Genomic DNA, 21876 nt, shown 5'->3' on the forward strand with positions numbered 1-21876 from the left:
GGTCCTTTCCCTGTGCAGCAGTGCTTGCCCTGCTCAGCGGTGCTTGAGTTGGCGGTCCTTGCCCTGTTCAGCGGTGCTTGCCCTGTTCAGCGGTGCTTGCCCTGTTCAGCGGTGCTTGAGTTGGCGGTCCTTGCCCTGTTCAGCGGTGCTTGAGTTGGCGGTCCTTGCCCTGTTCAGCGGTGCTTGCCCTGTTCAGCGGTGCTTGAGTTGGCGGTCCTTGCCCTGTTCAGCGGTGCTTGCCCTGTTCAGCGGTGCTTGAGTTGGTGGTCCTTGACCTGTTCAGGGGTGCTTGCCCTGTTCAGCGGTGTTTGAGTTGGCGGTCCTTTCCCTGTGCAGCAGTGCTTGCCCTGCTCAGCGGTGCTTGAGTTGGCGGTCCTTGCCCTGTTCAGCGGTGCTTGCCCTGTTCAGCGGTGCTTGCCCTGTTCAGCGGTGCTTGAGTTGGCGGTCCTTGCCCTGTTCAGCGGTGCTTGAGTTGGCGGTCCTTGCCCTGTTCAGCGGTGCTTGCCCTGTTCAGCGGTGCTTGAGTTGGCGGTCCTTGCCCTGTTCAGCGGTCCTTGCCCTGTTCAACGGTGCTTGAGTTGGCGGTCCTTGCCCTGTGCAGCGGTGCTTGCCCTGTTCAGCGGTGCTTGAGTTGGCGGTCCTTGCCCTGTGCAGCGGTGCTTGCCCTGTTCTGCGGTGCTTGAGTTGGCGGTCCTTGCCCTGTGCAGCTGAGCTTGCCCTGTTCAGCGGTGCTTGAGTTGGCGGTCCTTGCTCTGTTCAGCGGTGCTTGAATTGGCGGTCCTTGCCCTGTTCAGCGGTCCTTGCCCTGTTCAGCGGTGCTTGAGTTGGTGGTCCTTGCCCTGTGCAGCGGTGCTTGCCCTGTTCAGCGGTGCTTGAGTTGGCGGTCCTTGCCCTGTGCAGCGGTGCTTGCCCTGTTCAGCGGTGCTTGCCCTGTTCAGCGGTCCTTGCCCTGTGCAGCGGTGCTTGCCCTGTTCAGCGGTGCTTGAGTTGGCGGTCCTTGCCCTGTTCAGCGGTGCTTGAGTTGGCGGTCCTTGCCCTGTTCAGCGGTGCTTGAGTTGGCGGTCCTTGCCCTGTTCAGCGGTCCTTGCCCTGTTCAGCGGTGCTTGAGTTGGCGGTCCTTGCCTGTTCAGCGGTCCTTGCCCTGTTCAGCGGTGCTTGAGTTGGCGGTCCTTGCCCTGTTCAGCGGTGCTTGAGTTGGCGGTCCTTGCCCTGTTCAGCAGTCCTTGCCCTGTTCAGCGGTGCTTGAGTTGGCGGTCCTTGCCCTGTTCAGCAGTGCTTGCCCTGTTCAGCGGTGCTCGAGTTAGCGGTGCTTGCCCTGTGCAGAGGTGCTTGCCCTGTTCAGCGGTGCTTGAGTTGGCGGTCCTTGCCCTGTTCAGCAGTGCTTGCCCTGTTCAGCGGTGCTTGAGTTGGTGGTCCTTGACCTGTTCAGCGGTGCTTGCCCTGTTCAGCGGTACTTGAGTTGGCGGTCCTTGCACTGTTCAGCGGTGCTTGAGTTGGCGGTCCTTGCCCTGTTCAGCGGTCCTTGCCCTGTTCAGCGGTCCTTGAGTTGGCGGTCCTTGCCCTGTGCAGCGGTGCTTGCCCTGTTCAGCGGTGCTTGAGTTGGCGGTCCTTGTCCTGTTCAGCGGTGCTTGCCCTGTTCAGCGGTGCTTGAGTTGGCGGTCCTTGCCATGTTCAGCGGTGCTTGCCCTGTTCAGCGGTGCTTGAGTTGGCGGTCCTTTCCCTGTGCAGCGGTGCTTGGCCTGTTCAGCGGTGCTTGAGTTGGCGGTCCTTGCCCTGTTAGGCGGTGCTTGCCCTGTTCAGCGGTGCTTGAGTTGGCGGTCCTTGCCCTGTTCAGCGGTGCTTGCCCTGTTCAGCGGTGCTTGAGTTGGTGGTCCTTGACCTGTTCAGGGGTGCTTGCCCTGTTCAGCGGTGCTTGAGTTGGCGGTCCTTTCCCTGTGCAGCAGTACCTGCCCTGCTCAGCGGTGCTTGAGTTGGCGGTCCTTGCCCTGTTCAGCGGTGCTTGCCCTGTTCAGCGGTGCTTGAGTTGGCGGTCCTTGCCCTGTTCAGCGGTGCTTGAGTTGGCGGTCCTTGCTCTGTTCAGCGGTCCTTGCCCTGTTCAGCAGTGTTTGAGTTGGCGGTCCTTGCCCTGTTCAGCGGTGCTTGCCCTGTTCAGCGGTGCTTGAGTTGGCGGTCCTTGCCCTGTTCAGCGGTCCTTGCCCTGTTCAACGGTGCATGAGTTGGCGGTCCATGCCCTGTGCAGCGGTCCTTGCCCTGTTCAGCGGTGCTTGAGTTGGCGGTCCTTGCCCTGTGCAGCGGTGCTTGCCCTGTTCAGCGGTGCTTGAGTTGGCGGTCCTTGCCCTGTGCAGCAGTGCTTGCCCTGTTCAGCGGTGCTTGAGTTGGCGGTCCTTGCCCTGTTCAGCAGTCCTTGCCCTGTTCAGAGGTGCTTGAGTTGGCGGTCCTTGCCTGTTCAGCGGTCCTTGCCCTGTTCAGCGGTGCTTGAGTTGGCGGTCCTTGCCCTGTTCAGCTGTGCTTGCCCTGTTCAGCAGGGCTTGAGTTGGCGGTCCTTGTCCTGTTCAGCGGTCCTTGCCCTGTTCAGCGGTGCTTGAGTTGGCGGTCCTTGCCATGTTCAGCGGTGCTTGCCCTGTTCAGCGGTGCTTGAGTTGGCGGTCCTTTCCCTGTGCAGCGGTGCTTGCCCTGTTCAGCGGTGCTTGAGTTGGCGGTCCTTGCCCTGTTAGGCGGTGCTTGCCCTGTTCAGCGGTGCTTGAGTTGGCGGTCCTTGCCCTGTTCAGCGGTGCTTGCCCTGTTCAGCGGTGCTTGAGTTGGCGGTCCTTGCCCTGTTCAGCGGTGCTTGCCCTGTTCAGCGGTGCTTGAGTTGGTGGTCCTTGACCTGTTCAGGGGTGCTTGCCCTGTTCAGCGGTGCTTGAGTTGGCGGTCCTTTCCCTGTGCAGCAGTGCTTGCCCTGCTCAGCGGTGCTTGCCCTGTTCAGCGGTGCTTGAGTTGGCGGTCCTTGCCCTGTTCAGCGGTGCTTGAGTTGGCGGTCCTTGCCCTGTTCAGCGGTCCTTGCCCTGTTCAGCAATGTTTGAGTTGTCGGTCCTTGCCCTGTTCAGCGGTGCTTGCCCTGTTCAGCGGTGCTTGAGTTGGCGGTCCTTGCCCTGTTCAGCGGTCCTTGCCCTGTTCAACGGTGCTTGAGTTGGCGGTCCTTGCCCTGTGCAGCGGTGCTTGCCCTGTTCAGCGGTGCTTGAGTTGGCGGTCCTTGCCCTGTGCAGCGGTGCTTGCCCTGTTCAGCGGTGCTTGAGTTGGCGGTCCTTGCCCTGTGCAGCTGTGCTTGCCCTGTTCAGCGGTGCTTGAGTTGGCGGTCCTTGCCCTGTTCAGCGGTGCTTGAGTTGGCGGTCCTTGCCCTGTTCAGCGGTCCTTGCCCTGTTCAGCGGTCCTTGCCCTGTGCAGCGGTGCTTGCCCTGTTCAGCGGTGCTTGAGTTGGCGGTCCTTGCCCTGTTCAGCGGTGCTTGAGTTGGCGGTCCTTGCCCTGTTCAGCGGTCCTTGCCCTGTTCAGAGGTGCTTGAGTTGGCGGTCCTTGCCTGTTCAGCGGTGCCTTGCCCTGTTCAGCGGTGCTTGAGTTGGCGGTCCTTGCCCTGTTCAGCTGTGCTTGCCCTGTTCAGCGGGGCTTGAGTTGGCGGTCCTTGTCCTGTTCAGCGGTCCTTGCCCTGTTCAGCGGTGCTTGAGTTGGCGGTCCTTGCCCTGTTCAGCGGTGCTTGCCCTGTTCAGCTGTGCTGGAGTTGGCGGTCCTTGCCCTGTGCAGCGGTGCTTGCCCTGTTCAGCGGTGCTTGAGTTGGCGGTCCTTTCCCTGTGCAGCAGTGCTTGCCCTGCTCAGCGGTGCTTGAGTTGGCGGTCCTTGCCCTGTTCAGCGGTGCTTGCCCTGTTCAGCGGTGCTTGCCCTGTTCAGCGGTGCTTGAGTTGGCGGTCCTTGCCCTGTTCAGCGGTGCTTGAGTTGGCGGTCCTTGCCCTGTTCAGCGGTGCTTGCCCTGTTCAGCGGTGCTTGAGTTGGCGGTCCTTGCCCTGTTCAGCGGTGCTTGCCCTGTTCAGCGGTGCTTGAGTTGGTGGTCCTTGACCTGTTCAGGGGTGCTTGCCCTGTTCAGCGGTGTTTGAGTTGGCGGTCCTTTCCCTGTGCAGCAGTGCTTGCCCTGCTCAGCGGTGCTTGAGTTGGCGGTCCTTGCCCTGTTCAGCGGTGCTTGCCCTGTTCAGCGGTGCTTGCCCTGTTCAGCGGTGCTTGAGTTGGCGGTCCTTGCCCTGTTCAGCGGTGCTTGAGTTGGCGGTCCTTGCCCTGTTCAGCGGTGCTTGAGTTGGCGGTCCTTGCCCTGTTCAGCGGTGCTTGCCCTGTTCAGCGGTGCTTGAGTTGGCGGTCCTTGCCCTGTTCAGCGGTCCTTGCCCTGTTCAACGGTGCTTGAGTTGGCGGTCCTTGCCCTGTGCAGCGGTGCTTGCCCTGTTCAGCGGTGCTTGAGTTGGCGGTCCTTGCCCTGTGCAGCGGTGCTTGCCCTGTTCTGCGGTGCTTGAGTTGGCGGTCCTTGCCCTGTGCAGCTGTGCTTGCCCTGTTCAGCGGTGCTTGAGTTGGCGGTCCTTGCTCTGTTCAGCGGTGCTTGAATTGGCGGTCCTTGCCCTGTTCAGCGGTCCTTGCCCTGTTCAGCGGTGCTTGAGTTGGTGGTCCTTGCCCTGTGCAGCGGTGCTTGCCCTGTTCAGCGGTGCTTGAGTTGGCGGTCCTTGCCCTGTGCAGCGGTGCTTGCCCTGTTCAGCGGTGCTTGCCCTGTTCAGCGGTCCTTGCCCTGTGCAGCGGTGCTTGCCCTGTTCAGCGGTGCTTGAGTTGGCGGTCCTTGCCCTGTTCAGCGGTGCTTGAGTTGGCGGTCCTTGCCCTGTTCAGCGGTGCTTGAGTTGGCGGTCCTTGCCCTGTTCAGCGGTCCTTGCCCTGTTCAGCGGTGCTTGAGTTGGCGGTCCTTGCCTGTTCAGCGGTCCTTGCCCTGTTCAGCGGTGCTTGAGTTGGCGGTCCTTGCCCTGTTCAGCGGTGCTTGAGTTGGCGGTCCTTGCCCTGTTCAGCAGTCCTTGCCCTGTTCAGCGGTGCTTGAGTTGGCGGTCCTTGCCCTGTTCAGCAGTGCTTGCCCTGTTCAGCGGTGCTCGAGTTAGCGGTGCTTGCCCTGTGCAGAGGTGCTTGCCCTGTTCAGCGGTGCTTGAGTTGGCGGTCCTTGCCCTGTTCAGCAGTGCTTGCCCTGTTCAGCGGTGCTTGAGTTGGTGGTCCTTGACCTGTTCAGCGGTGCTTGCCCTGTTCAGCGGTACTTGAGTTGGCGGTCCTTGCACTGTTCAGCGGTGCTTGAGTTGGCGGTCCTTGCCCTGTTCAGCGGTCCTTGCCCTGTTCAGCGGTCCTTGAGTTGGCGGTCCTTGCCCTGTGCAGCGGTGCTTGCCCTGTTCAGCGGTGCTTGAGTTGGCGGTCCTTGTCCTGTTCAGCGGTGCTTGCCCTGTTCAGCGGTGCTTGAGTTGGCGGTCCTTGCCATGTTCAGCGGTGCTTGCCCTGTTCAGCGGTGCTTGAGTTGGCGGTCCTTTCCCTGTGCAGCGGTGCTTGGCCTGTTCAGCGGTGCTTGAGTTGGCGGTCCTTGCCCTGTTAGGCGGTGCTTGCCCTGTTCAGCGGTGCTTGAGTTGGCGGTCCTTGCCCTGTTCAGCGGTGCTTGCCCTGTTCAGCGGTGCTTGAGTTGGTGGTCCTTGACCTGTTCAGGGGTGCTTGCCCTGTTCAGCGGTGCTTGAGTTGGCGGTCCTTTCCCTGTGCAGCAGTACCTGCCCTGCTCAGCGGTGCTTGAGTTGGCGGTCCTTGCCCTGTTCAGCGGTGCTTGCCCTGTTCAGCGGTGCTTGAGTTGGCGGTCCTTGCCCTGTTCAGCGGTGCTTGAGTTGGCGGTCCTTGCTCTGTTCAGCGGTCCTTGCCCTGTTCAGCAGTGTTTGAGTTGGCGGTCCTTGCCCTGTTCAGCGGTGCTTGCCCTGTTCAGCGGTGCTTGAGTTGGCGGTCCTTGCCCTGTTCAGCGGTCCTTGCCCTGTTCAACGGTGCATGAGTTGGCGGTCCATGCCCTGTGCAGCGGTCCTTGCCCTGTTCAGCGGTGCTTGAGTTGGCGGTCCTTGCCCTGTGCAGCAGTGCTTGCCCTGTTCAGCGGTGCTTGAGTTGGCGGTCCTTGCCCTGTGCAGCAGTGCTTGCCCTGTTCAGCGGTGCTTGAGTTGGCGGTCCTTGCCCTGTTCAGCAGTCCTTGCCCTGTTCAGAGGTGCTTGAGTTGGCGGTCCTTGCCTGTTCAGCGGTCCTTGCCCTGTTCAGCGGTGCTTGAGTTGGCGGTCCTTGCCCTGTTCAGCTGTGCTTGCCCTGTTCAGCAGGGCTTGAGTTGGCGGTCCTTGTCCTGTTCAGCGGTCCTTGCCCTGTTCAGCGGTGCTTGAGTTGGCGGTCCTTGCCATGTTCAGCGGTGCTTGCCCTGTTCAGCGGTGCTTGAGTTGGCGGTCCTTTCCCTGTGCAGCGGTGCTTGCCCTGTTCAGCGGTGCTTGAGTTGGCGGTCCTTGCCCTGTTAGGCGGTGCTTGCCCTGTTCAGCGGTGCTTGAGTTGGCGGTCCTTGCCCTGTTCAGCGGTGCTTGCCCTGTTCAGCGGTGCTTGAGTTGGCGGTCCTTGCCCTGTTCAGCGGTGCTTGCCCTGTTCAGCGGTGCTTGAGTTGGTGGTCCTTGACCTGTTCAGGGGTGCTTGCCCTGTTCAGCGGTGCTTGAGTTGGCGGTCCTTTCCCTGTGCAGCAGTGCTTGCCCTGCTCAGCGGTGCTTGCCCTGTTCAGCGGTGCTTGAGTTGGCGGTCCTTGCCCTGTTCAGCGGTGCTTGAGTTGGCGGTCCTTGCCCTGTTCAGCGGTCCTTGCCCTGTTCAGCAATGTTTGAGTTGTCGGTCCTTGCCCTGTTCAGCGGTGCTTGCCCTGTTCAGCGGTGCTTGAGTTGGCGGTCCTTGCCCTGTTCAGCGGTCCTTGCCCTGTTCAACGGTGCTTGAGTTGGCGGTCCTTGCCCTGTGCAGCGGTGCTTGCCCTGTTCAGCGGTGCTTGAGTTGGCGGTCCTTGCCCTGTGCAGCGGTGCTTGCCCTGTTCAGCGGTGCTTGAGTTGGCGGTCCTTGCCCTGTGCAGCTGTGCTTGCCCTGTTCAGCGGTGCTTGAGTTGGCGGTCCTTGCCCTGTTCAGCGGTGCTTGAGTTGGCGGTCCTTGCCCTGTTCAGCGGTCCTTGCCCTGTTCAGCGGTCCTTGCCCTGTGCAGCGGTGCTTGCCCTGTTCAGCGGTGCTTGAGTTGGCGGTCCTTGCCCTGTTCAGCGGTGCTTGAGTTGGCGGTCCTTGCCCTGTTCAGCGGTCCTTGCCCTGTTCAGAGGTGCTTGAGTTGGCGGTCCTTGCCTGTTCAGCGGTGCCTTGCCCTGTTCAGCGGTGCTTGAGTTGGCGGTCCTTGCCCTGTTCAGCTGTGCTTGCCCTGTTCAGCGGGGCTTGAGTTGGCGGTCCTTGTCCTGTTCAGCGGTCCTTGCCCTGTTCAGCGGTGCTTGAGTTGGCGGTCCTTGCCCTGTTCAGCGGTGCTTGCCCTGTTCAGCTGTGCTGGAGTTGGCGGTCCTTGCCCTGTGCAGCGGTGCTTGCCCTGTTCAGCGGTGCTTGAGTTGGCGGTCCTTGCCCTGTTCAGCGGTGCTTGCCCTGTTCAGCGGTGCTTGAGTTGGTGGTCCTTGACCTGTTCAGCAGTGCTTGCCCTGTTCAGCGGTGCTTGAGTTGGCAGTCCTTGCCCTGTTCAGCGGTGCTTGAGTTGGAGGTCCTTGCCCTGTTCAGCAGTCCTTGCCCTGTTCAGCGGTGCTTGAATTGGCGGTCCTTGCCCTGTGCAGCGGTGCTTGCCCTGTTCAGCGGTGCTTGAGTTGGCGGTCCTTGCCCTGTTCAGCGGTGCTTGCCCTGTTCAGCGGTGCTTGAGTTGGCGGTCCTTGCCCTGTTCAGCGGTGCTTGAGTTGGCGGTCCTTGCCCTGTTCAGGGGTGCTTGCCCTGTTCAGCAGTGCTTGAGTTGGCGGTCCTTTCCCTGTGCAGCAGTGCTTGCCCTGTTCAGCGGTGCTTGAGTTGGCGGTCCTTGCTCTGTTCAGCGGTGCTTGCCCTGTTCAGCGGTGCTTGAGTTGGCGGTCCTTGCCCTGTTCAGCGGTGCTTGCCCTGTTCTGCGGTGCTTGAGTTGGCGGTCCTTGCCCTGTGCAGCTGTGCTTGCCCTGTTCAGCGGTGCTTGAGTTGGCGGTCCTTGCTCTGTTCAGCGGTGCTTGAATTGGCGGTCCTTGCCCTGTTCAGCGGTCCTTGCCCTGTTCAGCGGTGCTTGAGTTGGTGGTCCTTGCCCTGTGCAGCGGTGCTTGCCCTGTTCAGCGGTGCTTGAGTTGGCGGTCCTTGCCCTGTGCAGCGGTGCTTGCCCTGTTCAGCGGTGCTTGCCCTGTTCAGCGGTCCTTGCCCTGTGCAGCGGTGCTTGCCCTGTTCAGCGGTGCTTGAGTTGGCGGTCCTTGCCCTGTTCAGCGGTGCTTGAGTTGGCGGTCCTTGCCCTGTTCAGCGGTGCTTGAGTTGGCGGTCCTTGCCCTGTTCAGCGGTCCTTGCCCTGTTCAGCGGTGCTTGAGTTGGCGGTCCTTGCCTGTTCAGCGGTCCTTGCCCTGTTCAGCGGTGCTTGAGTTGGCGGTCCTTGCCCTGTTCAGCGGTGCTTGAGTTGGCGGTCCTTGCCCTGTTCAGCAGTCCTTGCCCTGTTCAGCGGTGCTTGAGTTGGCGGTCCTTGCCCTGTTCAGCAGTGCTTGCCCTGTTCAGCGGTGCTCGAGTTAGCGGTGCTTGCCCTGTGCAGAGGTGCTTGCCCTGTTCAGCGGTGCTTGAGTTGGCGGTCCTTGCCCTGTTCAGCAGTGCTTGCCCTGTTCAGCGGTGCTTGAGTTGGTGGTCCTTGACCTGTTCAGCGGTGCTTGCCCTGTTCAGCGGTACTTGAGTTGGCGGTCCTTGCACTGTTCAGCGGTGCTTGAGTTGGCGGTCCTTGCCCTGTTCAGCGGTCCTTGCCCTGTTCAGCGGTCCTTGAGTTGGCGGTCCTTGCCCTGTGCAGCGGTGCTTGCCCTGTTCAGCGGTGCTTGAGTTGGCGGTCCTTGTCCTGTTCAGCGGTGCTTGCCCTGTTCAGCGGTGCTTGAGTTGGCGGTCCTTGCCATGTTCAGCGGTGCTTGCCCTGTTCAGCGGTGCTTGAGTTGGCGGTCCTTTCCCTGTGCAGCGGTGCTTGGCCTGTTCAGCGGTGCTTGAGTTGGCGGTCCTTGCCCTGTTAGGCGGTGCTTGCCCTGTTCAGCGGTGCTTGAGTTGGCGGTCCTTGCCCTGTTCAGCGGTGCTTGCCCTGTTCAGCGGTGCTTGAGTTGGTGGTCCTTGACCTGTTCAGGGGTGCTTGCCCTGTTCAGCGGTGCTTGAGTTGGCGGTCCTTTCCCTGTGCAGCAGTACCTGCCCTGCTCAGCGGTGCTTGAGTTGGCGGTCCTTGCCCTGTTCAGCGGTGCTTGCCCTGTTCAGCGGTGCTTGAGTTGGCGGTCCTTGCCCTGTTCAGCGGTGCTTGAGTTGGCGGTCCTTGCTCTGTTCAGCGGTCCTTGCCCTGTTCAGCAGTGTTTGAGTTGGCGGTCCTTGCCCTGTTCAGCGGTGCTTGCCCTGTTCAGCGGTGCTTGAGTTGGCGGTCCTTGCCCTGTTCAGCGGTCCTTGCCCTGTTCAACGGTGCATGAGTTGGCGGTCCATGCCCTGTGCAGCGGTCCTTGCCCTGTTCAGCGGTGCTTGAGTTGGCGGTCCTTGCCCTGTGCAGCGGTGCTTGCCCTGTTCAGCGGTGCTTGAGTTGGCGGTCCTTGCCCTGTGCAGCAGTGCTTGCCCTGTTCAGCGGTGCTTGAGTTGGCGGTCCTTGCCCTGTTCAGCAGTCCTTGCCCTGTTCAGAGGTGCTTGAGTTGGCGGTCCTTGCCTGTTCAGCGGTCCTTGCCCTGTTCAGCGGTGCTTGAGTTGGCGGTCCTTGCCCTGTTCAGCTGTGCTTGCCCTGTTCAGCAGGGCTTGAGTTGGCGGTCCTTGTCCTGTTCAGCGGTCCTTGCCCTGTTCAGCGGTGCTTGAGTTGGCGGTCCTTGCCATGTTCAGCGGTGCTTGCCCTGTTCAGCGGTGCTTGAGTTGGCGGTCCTTTCCCTGTGCAGCGGTGCTTGCCCTGTTCAGCGGTGCTTGAGTTGGCGGTCCTTGCCCTGTTAGGCGGTGCTTGCCCTGTTCAGCGGTGCTTGAGTTGGCGGTCCTTGCCCTGTTCAGCGATGCTTGCCCTGTTCAGCGGTGCTTGAGTTGGCGGTCCTTGCCCTGTTCAGCGGTGCTTGCCCTGTTCAGCGGTGCTTGAGTTGGTGGTCCTTGACCTGTTCAGGGGTGCTTGCCCTGTTCAGCGGTGCTTGAGTTGGCGGTCCTTTCCCTGTGCAGCAGTGCTTGCCCTGCTCAGCGGTGCTTGCCCTGTTCAGCGGTGCTTGAGTTGGCGGTCCTTGCCCTGTTCAGCGGTGCTTGAGTTGGCGGTCCTTGCCCTGTTCAGCGGTCCTTGCCCTGTTCAGCAATGTTTGAGTTGTCGGTCCTTGCCCTGTTCAGCGGTGCTTGCCCTGTTCAGCGGGGCTTGAGTTGGCGGTCCTTGCCCTGTTCAGCGGTCCTTGCCCTGTTCAACGGTGCTTGAGTTGGCGGTCCTTGCCCTGTGCAGCGGTGCTTGCCCTGTTCAGCGGTGCTTGAGTTGGCGGTCCTTGCCCTGTGCAGCGGTGCTTGCCCTGTTCAGCGGTGCTTGAGTTGGCGGTCCTTGCCCTGTGCAGCTGTGCTTGCCCTGTTCAGCGGTGCTTGAGTTGGCGGTCCTTGCCCTGTTCAGCGGTGCTTGAGTTGGCGGTCCTTGCCCTGTTCAGCGGTCCTTGCCCTGTTCAGCGGTCCTTGCCCTGTGCAGCGGTGCTTGCCCTGTTCAGCGGTGCTTGAGTTGGCGGTCCTTGCCCTGTTCAGCGGTGCTTGAGTTGGCGGTCCTTGCCCTGTTCAGCGGTCCTTGCCCTGTTCAGAGGTGCTTGAGTTGGCGGTCCTTGCCTGTTCAGCGGTGCCTTGCCCTGTTCAGCGGTGCTTGAGTTGGCGGTCCTTGCCCTGTTCAGCTGTGCTTGCCCTGTTCAGCGGGGCTTGAGTTGGCGGTCCTTGTCCTGTTCAGCGGTCCTTGCCCTGTTCAGCGGTGCTTGAGTTGGCGGTCCTTGCCCTGTTCAGCGGTGCTTGCCCTGTTCAGCTGTGCTGGAGTTGGCGGTCCTTGCCCTGTGCAGCGGTGCTTGCCCTGTTCAGCGGTGCTTGAGTTGGCGGTCCTTGCCCTGTTCAGCGGTGCTTGCCCTGTTCAGCGGTGCTTGAGTTGGTGGTCCTTGACCTGTTCAGCAGTGCTTGCCCTGTTCAGCGGTGCTTGAGTTGGCAGTCCTTGCCCTGTTCAGCGGTGCTTGAGTTGGAGGTCCTTGCCCTGTTCAGCAGTCCTTGCCCTGTTCAGCGGTGCTTGAATTGGCGGTCCTTGCCCTGTGCAGCGGTGCTTGCCCTGTTCAGCGGTGCTTGAGTTGGCGGTCCTTGCCCTGTTCAGCGGTGCTTGCCCTGTTCAGCGGTGCTTGAGTTGGCGGTCCTTGCCCTGTTCAGCGGTGCTTGAGTTGGCGGTCCTTGCCCTGTTCAGGGGTGCTTGCCCTGTTCAGCAGTGCTTGAGTTGGCGGTCCTTTCCCTGTGCAGCAGTGCTTGCCCTGTTCAGCGGTGCTTGAGTTGGCGGTCCTTGCTCTGTTCAGCGGTGCTTGCCCTGTTCAGCGGTGCTTGAGTTGGCGGTCCTTGCCCTGTTCAGCGGTGCTCGAGTTGGCGGTCCTTGCCCTGTTCAGCGGTCCTTGCCCTGTTCAGCGGTGCTTGAGTTGGCGGTCCTTGCCCTGTTCAGCGGTGCTTGCCCTGTTCAGCGGTGCTTGAGTTGGCGGTCCTTGCTCTGTTCAGCGGTGCTTGAGTTGGCGGTCCTTGCCCTGTTCAGCGGTCCTTGCCCTGTTCAGCGGTGCTTGAGTTGGTGGTCCTTGCCCTGTGCAGCGGTGCTTGCCCTGTTCAGCGGTGCTTGAGTTGGCGGTCCTTACCCTGTGCAGCGGTGCTTGCCCTGTTCAGCGGTGCTTGAGTTGGCGGTCCTTGCCCTGTGCAGCGGTGCTTGCCCTGTTCAGCGGTGCTTGAGTTGGCGGTCCTTGCCCTGTTCAGCGGTGCTCGAGTTGGCGGTCCTTGCCCTGTTCAGCGGTCCTTGCCCTGTTCAGCGGTGCTTGAGTTGGCGGTCCTTGCCTGTTCAGCGGTCCTTGCCCTGTTCAGCGGTGCTTGAGTTGGCGGTCCTTGCCCTGTTCAGTGGTGCTTGAGTTGGCGGTCCTTGCCCTGTTCAGCGGTGCTTGAGTTGGCGGTCCTTGCCCTGTTCAGCAGTGCTTGCCCTGTTCAGCGGTGCTTGAGTTAGCGGTGCTTGCCCTGTGCAGCGGTGCTTGCCCTGTTCAGCGGTGCTTGAGTTGGCGGTCCTTGCCCTGTTTAGCAGTGCTTGCCCTGTTCAGCGGTGCTTGAGTTGGCGGTCCTTGACCTGTTCAGCGGTGCTTGCCCTGTTCAGCGGTACTTGAGTTGGCGGTCCTTGCCCTGTTCAGCGGTGCTTGAGTTGTCGGTCCTTGCCCTGTTCAGCGGTCCTTGAGTTGGCGGTCCTTGCCCTGTGCAGCGGTGCTTGCCCTGTTCAGCGGTGCTTGAGTTGGCGGTCCTTGTCCTGTTCAGCGGTGTTTGCCCTGTTCAGCGGTGCTTGAGTTGGCGGTCCTTGCCCTGTTCAGCGGTGCTTGAGTTGGCGGTCCTTGCCATGTTCAGCGGTGCTTGCCCTGTTCAGCGGTGCTTGAGTTGGCGGTCCTTTCCCTGTGCAGCGGTGCTTGCCCTGTTCAGCGGTGCTTGAGTTGGCGGTCCTTGCCCTGTTAGGCGGTGCTTGCCTGTTCAGCGGTGCTTGAGTTGGCGGTCCTTGCCCTGTTAGGCGGTGCTTGCCCTGTTCAGCGGTGCTTGAGTTGGCGGTCCTTGCCCTGTTCAGCGGTGCTTGCCCTGTTCAGCGGTGCTTGAGTTGGTGGTCCTTGACCTGTTCAGGGGTGCTTGCTCTGTTCAGCGGTGCTTGAGTTGGCGGTCCTTTCCCTGTGCAGCAGTGCTTGCCCTGCTCAGCGGTGCTTGAGTTGGCGGTCCTTGTCCTGTTCAGCGGTGCTTGCCCTGTTCAGCGGTGCTTGAGTTGGCGGTCCTTGCCCTGTTCAGCGGTGCTTGAGTTGGCGGTCCTTGCCCTGTTCAGCGGTCCTTGCCCTGTTCAGCAGTGTTTGAGTTGGTGGTCCTTGCCCTGTTCAGCGGTGCTTGCCCTGTTCAGCGGTGCTTGAGTTGGCGGTCCTTGCCCTGTTCAGCGGTCCTTGCCCTGTTCAACGGTGCTTGAGTTGGCGGTCCTTGCCCTGTGCAGCGGTGCTTGCCCTGTTCAGCGGTGCTTGAGTTGGCGGTCCTTGCCCTGTGCAGCGGTGCTTGAGTTGGCGGTCCTTGCCCTGTGCAGCGATGCTTGCCCTGTTCAGCGGTGCTTGAGTTGGCGGTCCTTGCCCTGTTCAGCGGTCCTTGCCCTGTTCAGCGGTGCTTGAGTTGGCGGTCCTTGCCCTGTTCAGCTGTGCTTGCCCTGTTCAGCAGGGCTTGAGTTGGCGGTCCTTGTCCTGTTCAGCGGTCCTTGCCCTGTTCAGCGGTGCTTGAGTTGGCGGTCCTTGCCCTGTTCAGCGGTGCTTGCCCTGTTCAGCGGTGCTTGAGTTGGCGGTCCTTGCCCTGTGCAGCGGTGCTTACCCTGTTCAGCGTTGCTTGAGTTGGCGGTCCTTGCCCTGTTCAGCAGTGCTTGCCCTGTTCAGCGGTGCTTGAGTTGGTGGTCCTTGACCTGTTCAGCGGTGCTTGCCCTGTTCAGCGGTACTTGAGTTGGTGGTCCTTGCCCTGTTCAGCGGTGCTTGAGTTGGAGGTCCTTGCCCTGTTCAGCAGTCCTTGCCCTGTTCAGCGGTGCTTGAGTTGGCGGTCCTTGCCCTGTGCAGCGGTGCTTGCCCTGTTCAGCGGTGCTTGAGTTGGCGGTCCTTGCCCTGTTCAGCGGTGCTTGCCCTGTTCAGCGGTGCTTGAGTTGGCGGTCCTTGCCCTGTTCAGCGGTGCTTGAGTTGGCGGTCCTTGCCCTGTTCAGGGGTGCTTGCCCTGTTCAGCGGTGCTTGAGTTGGCGGTCCTTTCCCTGTGCAGCAGTGCTTGCCCTGTTCAGCGGTGCTTGAGTTGGCGGTCCTTGCCCTGTTCAGCGGTGCTTGCCCTGTTCAGCGGTGCTTGCCCTTTTCAGCGGTCCTTGCCCTGTTCAGCGGTGCTTGAGTTAGCGGTCCTTGCCCTGTTCAGCGGTCCTTGCCCTGTTCAGCGGTGCTTGAGTTGGCGGTCCTTGCCCTGTTCAGCGGTGCTTGAGTTGGCAGTCCTTGCCCTGTTCAGCGTTGCTTGAGTTGGCGGTCCTTGCCCTGTTCAGCGGTCCTTGCCCTGTTCAGCGGTGCTTGAGTTGGTGGTCCTTGCCCTGTGCAGCGGTGCTTGCCCTGTTCAGCGGTGCTTGAGTTGGCGGTCCTTGCCCTGTGCAGCAGTGCTTGCCCTGTTCAGCGGTGCTTGAGTTGGCGGTCCTTGCCCTGTGCAGCGGTGCTTGCCCTGTTCAGCGGTGCTTGAGTTGGCGGTCCTTGCCCTGTTCAGCGGTGCTTGAGTTGGTGGTCCTTGCCCTGTTCAGCGGTCCTTGCCCTGTTCAGCGGTGCTTGAGTTGGCGGTCCTTTCCTGTTCAGCGGTCCTTGCCCTGTTCAGCGGTGCTTGAGTTGGCGGTCCTTGCCCTGTTCAGCGGTGCTTGAGTTGGCGATCCTTGCCCTGTTCAGCGGTCCTTGCCCTGTTCAGCGGTGCTTGAGTTGGCGGTCCTTGCCCTGTTCAGCAGTGCTTGCCCTGTTCAGCGGTGCTTGAGTTAGCGGTGCTTGCCCTGTTGAGCGGTACTTGAGTTGGCGGTTCTTGCCCTGTTCAGCGGTGCTTGCCCTGTTCAGCGGTGCTTGAGTTAGCGGTCCTTGACCTGTTCAGCGGTGCTTGCCCTGTTCAGCGGTACTTGAGTTGGCGGTCCTTGCCCTGTTCAGCGGTGCTTGAGTTAGCGGTCCTTGCCCTGTTCAGCGGTCCTTGCCCTGTTCAGCGGTCCTTGAGTTGGCGGTCCTTGCCCTGTGCAGCGGTGCTTGCCCTGTTCAGCAGTGCTTGAGTTGGCGGTCCTTGTCCTGTTCAGCGGTGCTTGCCCTGTTCAGCGGTGCTTGAGTTGGCGGTCCTTGCCCTGTTCAGCGGTGCTTGAGTTGGCGGTCCTTGCCATGTTCAGCGGTGCTTGCCCTGTTCAGCGGTGCTTGAGTTGGCGGTCCTTTCCCTGTGCAGCGGTGCTTGCCCTGTTCAGCGGTGCTTGAGTTGGCGGTCCTTGCCCTGTTAGGCGGTGCTTGCCCTGTTCAGAGGTGCTTGAGTTGGCGGTCCTTGCCCTGTTCAGCGGTGCTTGCCCTGTTCAGCGGTGCTTGAGTTGGTGGTCCTTGACCTGTTCAGGGGTGCTTGCCCTGTTCAGCGGTGCTTGAGTTGGCGGTCCTTTCCCTGTGCAGCAGTGCTTGCCCTGCTCAGCGGTGCTTGAGTTGGCGGTCCTTGCCCTGTTCAGCGGTGCTTGCCCTGTTCAGCGGTGCCTGAGTTGGCGGTCCTTGCCCTGTTCAGCGGTGCTTGAGTTGGCGGTCCTTGCGCTGTTCAGCGGTCCTTGTCCTGTTCAGCAGTGCTTGAGTTGGCGGTCCTTGCCCTGTTCAGCGGTGCTTGCCCTGTTCAGCGGTGCTTGAGTAGGCGGTCCTTGCCCTGTTCAGCGGTCCTTGCCCTGTTCAACGGTGCTTGAGTTGGCGGTCCTTGCCCTGTGCAGCGGTGCTTGCCCTGTTCAGCAGTGCTTGAGTTGGCGGTCCTTGCCCTGTGCAGCGGTGCTTGCCCTGTTCAGCGGTGCTTGAGTTGGCGGTGCTTGCCCGGTTCAGCGGTGCTTGAGTTGGCGGTCCTTGCCCTGTTCAGCGGTGCTTCAGTTGGCGGTCCTTGCCCTGTTCAGCGGTCCTTGCCCTGTTCAGCGGTCCTTGCCCTGTTCAGCGGTGCTTGAGTTGGCAGTCCTTGCCTGTTCAGCGGTCCTTGCCCTGTTCAGCGGTGCTTGAGTTGGCGATCCTTGCCCTGATCAGCGGTGCTTGCCCTGTTCAGCGGTGCTTGAGTTGGCGGTCCTTGCCCTGTTCAGCGGTGCTTGAGTTGGAGGTCCTTGCCCTGTTCAGCAGTCCTTGTCCTGTTCAGCGGTGCTTGAGTTGGCGGTCCTTGCCCTGTGCAGCGGTGCTTGCCCTGTTCAGCGGTGCTTGAGTTGGAGGTCCTTGCCCTGTTCAGCGGTGCTTGCCATGTTCAGCGGTGCTTGAGTTGGCGGTCCTTGCCCTGTTCAGCGGTGCTTGAGTTGGCGGTCCTTGCCCTGTTCAGCGGTCCTTGCCCTGTTCAGCAATGTTTGAGTTGTCGGTCCTTGCCCTCTTCAGCGGTGCTTGCCCTGTTCAGCGGTGCTTGAGTTGGCGGTCCTTGCCCTGTTCAGCGGTGCTCGAGTTGGCGGTCCTTGCCCTGTTCAGCGGTCCTTGCCCTGTTCAGCGATGCTTGAGTTGGCGGTCCTTGCCCTGTTCAGCGGTGCTTGCCCTGTTCAGCGGTGCTTGAGTTGGCGGTCCTTGCTCTGTTCAGCGGTGCTTGAGTTGGCGGTCCTTGCCCTGTTCAGCGGTCCTTGCCCTGTTCAGCGGTGCTTGAGTTGGTGGTCCTTGCCCTGTGCAGCGGTGCTTGCCCTGTTCAGCGGTGCTTGAGTTGGCTTTCCTTGCTCTGTGCAGCGGTGCTTGCCCTGTTCAGCGGTGCTTGAGTTGGCGGTCCTTGCCCTGTGCAGCGGTGCTTGCCCTGTTCAGCGGTGCTTGAGTTGGCGGTCCTTGCCCTGTTCAGCGGTGCTTGAGTTGGCGGTCCTTGCCCTGTTCAGCGGTCCTTGCCCTGTTCAGCGGTGCTTGAGTTGGCGGTCCTTGCCTGTTCAGCGGTCCTTGCCCTGTTCAGCGGTGCTTGAGTTGGCGGTCCTTGCCCTGTTCAGCGGTGCTTGAGTTGGCGGTCCTTGCCCTGTTCAGCAGTCCTTGCCCTTTTCAGCTGTGCTTGAGTTGGCGGTCCTTGCCCTGTTCAGCAGTGCTTGCCCTGTTCAGCGGTGCTTGAGTTAGCGGTGCTTGCCCTGTGCAGCGGTGCTTGCCCTGTTCAGCGGTGCTTGAGTTGGCGGTCCTTGCCCTGTTCAGCAGTGCTTGCCCTGTTCAGCGGTGCTTAAGTTGGTGGTCCTTGACCTGTTCAGCGGTGCTTGCCCTGTTCAGCGGTACTTGAGTTGGCGGTCCTTGCACTGTTCAGCGGTGCTTGAGTTGGCGGTCCTTGCCCTGTTCAGCGGTCCTTGAGTTGGCGGTCCTTGCCCTGTGCAGCGGTGCTTGCCCTGTTCAGCGGTGCTTGAGTTGGCGGTCCTTGTCCTGTTCAGCGGTGCTTGCCCTGTTCAGCGGTGCTTGAGTTGGCGGTCCTTGCCCTGTTCAGCGGTGCTTGAGTTGGCGGTCCTTGCCATGTTCAGCGGTGCTTGCCCTGTTCAGCGGTGCTTGAGTTGGCGGTCCTTTCCCTGTGCAGCAGTGCTTGGCCTGTTCAGCGGTGCTTGAGTTGGCGGTCCTTGCCCTGTTAGGCGGTGCTTGTCCTGTTCAGCGGTGCTTGAGTTGGCGGTCCTTGCCCTGTTCAGCGGTGCTTGCCCTGTTCAGCGGTGCTTGAGTTGGTGGTCCTTGACCTGTTCAGGGGTGCTTGCCCTGTTCAGCAGTGCTTGAGTTGGCGGTTCTTTCCCTGTGCAGCAGTGCTTGCCCTGCTCAGCGGTGCTTGAGTTGGCGGTCCTTGCCCTGTTCAGCGGTGCTTGCCCTGTTTAGCGGTGCTTGAGTTGGCGGTCCTTGCCCTGTTCAGCGGTGCTTGAGTTGGCGGTCCTTGCCCTGTTCAGCGGTCCTTGCCCTGTTCAGCAGTGTTTGAGTTGGCGGTCCTTGCCCTGTTCAGCGGTGCTTGCCCTGTTCAGCGGTGCTTGAGTTGGCGGTCCTTGCCCTGTTCAGCGGTCCTTGCCCTGTTCAACGGTGCATGAGTTGGCGGTCCATGCCCTGTGCAGCGGTCCTTGCCCTGTTCAGCGGTGCTTGAGTTGGCGGTCCTTGCCCTGTGCAGCGGTGCTTGCCCTGTTCAGCGGTGCTTGAGTTGGCGGTCCTTGCCCTGTGCAGCGGTGCTTGCCCTGTTCAGCGGTGCTTGAGTTGGCGGTCCTTGCCCTGTTCAGCGGTGCTTGAGTTGGCGGCCCTTGCCCTGTTCAGCGGTCCTTGCCCTGTTCAGAGGTGCTTGAGTTGGCGGTCCTTGCCTGTTCAGCGGTCCTTGCCCTGTTCAGCGGTGCTTGAGTTGGCGATCCTTGCCCTGTTCAGCTGTGCTTGCCCTGTTCAGCAGGGCTTGAGTTGGCGGTCCTTGTCCTGTTCAGCAGTCCTTGCCCTGTTCAGCGGTGCTTGAGTTGGCGGTCCTTGCCATGTTCAGCGGTGCTTGCCCTGTTCAGCGGTGCTTGAGTTGGCGGTCCTTTCCCTGTGCAGCGGTGCTTGCCCTGTTCAGCGGGGCTTGAGTTGGCGGTCCTTGCCCTGTTAGGCGGTGCTTGCCCTGTTCAGCGGTGCTTGAGTTGGCGGTCCTTGCCCTGTTCAGCGGTGCTTGCCCTGTTCAGCGGTGCTTGAGTTGGCGGTCCTTGCCCTGTTCAGCGGTGCTTGAGTTGGCTGTCCTTGCCCTGTTCAGGGGTGCTTGCCCTGTTCAGCAGTGCTCGAGTTGGCGGTCCTTTCCCTGTGCAGCAGTGCTTGCCCTGTTCAGCGGTGCTTGAGTTGGCGGTCCTTGCCCTGTTCAGCGGTGCTTGAGTTGGCGGTCCTTGCCCTGTTCAGCAGTGCTTGCCCTGTTCAGCGGTGCTTGAGTTAGCGGTGCTTGCCCTGTGCAGCGGTGCTTGCCCTGTTCAGCGGTGCTTGAGTTGGCGGTCCTTGCCCTGTTTAGCAGTGCTTGCCCTGTTCAGCGGTGCTTGAGTTGGCGGTCCTTGACCTGTTCAGCGGTGCTTGCCCTGTTCAGCGGTACTTGAGTTGGCGGTCCTTGCCCTGTTCAGCGGTGCTTGAGTTGGCGGTCCTTGCCCTGTTCAGCGGTCCTTGCCCTGTTCAGCGGTCCTTGAGTTGGCGGTCCTTGCCCTGTGCAGCGGTGCTTGCCCTGTTCAGCGGTGCTTGAGTTGGCGGTCCTTGTCCTGTTCAGCGGTGCTTGCCCTGTTCAGCGGTGCTTGAGTTGGCGGTCCTTGCCCTGTTCAGCGGTGCTTGAGTTGGCGGTCCTTGCCATGTTCAGCGGTGCTTGCCCTGTTCAGCGGTGCTTGAGTTGGCGGTCCTTTCCCTGTGCAGCGGTGCTTGCCCTGTTCAGCGGTGCTTGAGTTGGCGGTCCTTGCCCTGTTAGGCGGTGCTTGCCTGTTCAGCGGTGCTTGAGTTGGCGGTCCTTGCCCTGTTAGGCGGTGCTTGCCCTGTTCAGCGGTGCTTGAGTTGGCGGTCCTTGCCCTGTTCAGCGGTGCTTGCCCTGTTCAGCGGTGCTTGAGTTGGTGGTCCTTGACCTGTTCAGGGGTGCTTGCCCTGTTCAGCGGTGCTTGAGTTGGCGGTCCTTTCCCTGTGCAGCAGTGCTTGCCCTGCTCAGCGGTGCTTGAGTTGGCAGTCCTTGTCCTGTTCAGCGGTGCTTGCCCTGTTCAGCGGTGCTTGAGTTGGCGGTCCTTGCCCTGTTCAGCGGTGCTTGAGTTGGCGGTCCTTGCCCTGTTCAGCGGTCCTTGCCCTGTTCAGCCGTGTTTGAGTTGGCGGTCCTTGCCCTGTTCAGCGGTGCTTGCCCTGTTCAGCGGTGCTTGAGTTGCCGGTCCTTGCCCTGTTCAGCGGTCCTTGCCCTGTTCAACGGTGCTTGAGTTGGCGGTCCTTGCCCTGTGCAGCGGTGCTTGCCCTGTTCAGCGGTGCTTGAGTTGGCGGTCCTTGCCCTGTGCAGCTGTGCTTGAGTTGGCGGTCCTTGCCCTGTGCAGCGATGCTTGCCCTGTTCAGCGGTGCTTGAGTTGGCGGTCCTTGCCCTGTTCAGCGGTGCTTGAGTTGGCGGTCCTTGCCCTGTTCAGCTGTCCTTGCCCTGTTCAGCGGTCCTTGCCCTGTGCAGCGGTGCTTGCCCTGTTCAGCGGTGCTTGAGTTGGCGGTCCTTGCCATGTTCAGCGGTGCTTGAGTTGGCGGTCCTTGCCCTGTTCAGCGGTCCTTGCCCTGTTCAGAGGTGCTTGAGTTGGCGGTCCTTGCCTGTTCAGCGGTCCTTGCCCTGTTCAGCGGTGCTCGAGTTGGCGGTCCTTGCCCTGTTCAGCTGTGCTTGCCCTGTTCAGCAGGGCTTGAGTTGGCGGTCCTTGTCCTGTTCAGCGGTCCTTGCCCTGTTCAGCGGTGCTTGAGTTGGCGGTCCTTGCCCTGTTCAGCGGTGTTTGCCCTGTTCAGCGGTGCTTGAGTTGGCGGTCCTTGCCCTGTGCAGCGGTGCTTGCCCTGTTCAGCGGTGCTTGAGTTGGCGGTCCTTGCCCTGTTCAGCGGTGCTTGCCCTGTTCAGCGGTGCTTGAGTTGGCGGTCCTTGACCTGTTCAGCGGTGCTTGCCCTGTTCAGCGGTGCTTGAGTTGGCGGTCCTTGCCCTGTTCAGCGGTGCTTGAGTTGGAGATCCTTGCCCTGTTCAGCAGTCCTTGCCCTGTTCAGCGGTGCTTGAGTTGGCGGTCCTTGCCCTGTGCAGCGGTGCTTGCCCTGTTCAGCGGTGCTTGAGTTGGCGGTCCTTGCCCTGTTCAGCGGTGCTTGCCCTGTTCAGCGGTGCTTGAGTTGGCGGTCCTTGCCCTGTTCAGCGGTGCTTGAGTTGGCGGTCCTTGCCCTGTTCAGGGGTGCTTGCCCTGTTCAGCGGTGCTTGAGTTGGCGGTCCTTTCCCTGTGCAGCAGTGCTTGCCCTGTTCAGCGGTGCTTGAGTTGGCGGTCCTTGCCCTGTTCAGCGGTGCTTGCCCTGTTCAGCGGTGCTTGCCCTGTTCAGCGGTCCTTGCCCTGTTCAGCGGTGCTTGAGTTAGCGGTCCTTGCCCTGTTCAGCGGTCCTTGCCCTGTTCAGCGATGCTTGAGTTGGCGGTCCTTGCCCTGTTCAGCGGTGCTTGCCCTGTTCAGCGGTGCTTGAGTTGGCGGTCCTTGCCCTGTTCAGCGGTGCTTGAGTTGGCGGTCCTTGCCCTGTTCAGCTGTGCTTGCCCTGTTCAGCAGGGCTTGAGTTGGCGGTCCTTGTCCTGTTCAGCAGTCCTTGCCCTGTTCAGCGGTGCTTGAGTTGGCGGTCCTTGCCATGTTCAGCGGTGCTTGCCCTGTTCAGCGGTGCTTGAGTTGGCGGTCCTTTCCCTGTGCAGCGGTGCTTGCCCTGTTCAGCGGGGCTTGAGTTGGCGGTCCTTGCCCTGTTAGGCGGTGCTTGCCCTGTTCAGCGGTGCTTGAGTTGGCGGTCCTTGCCCTGTTCAGCGGTGCTTGCCCTGTTCAGCGGTGCTTGAGTTGGCGGTCCTTGCCCTGTTCAGCGGTGCTTGAGTTGGCTGTCCTTGCCCTGTTCAGGGGTGCTTGCCCTGTTCAGCAGTGCTCGAGTTGGCGGTCCTTTCCCTGTGCAGCAGTGCTTGCCCTGTTCAGCGGTGCTTGAGTTGGCGGTCCTTGCCCTGTTCAGCGGTGCTTGAGTTGGCGGTCCTTGCCCTGTTCAGCAGTGCTTGCCCTGTTCAGCGGTGCTTGAGTTAGCG

Source organism: Pleurodeles waltl, chromosome 3_1, assembly GCF_031143425.1.
Source record: "Pleurodeles waltl isolate 20211129_DDA chromosome 3_1, aPleWal1.hap1.20221129, whole genome shotgun sequence".
In the NCBI taxonomy this organism is placed as follows: Eukaryota; Metazoa; Chordata; class Amphibia; order Caudata; family Salamandridae; genus Pleurodeles; species Pleurodeles waltl.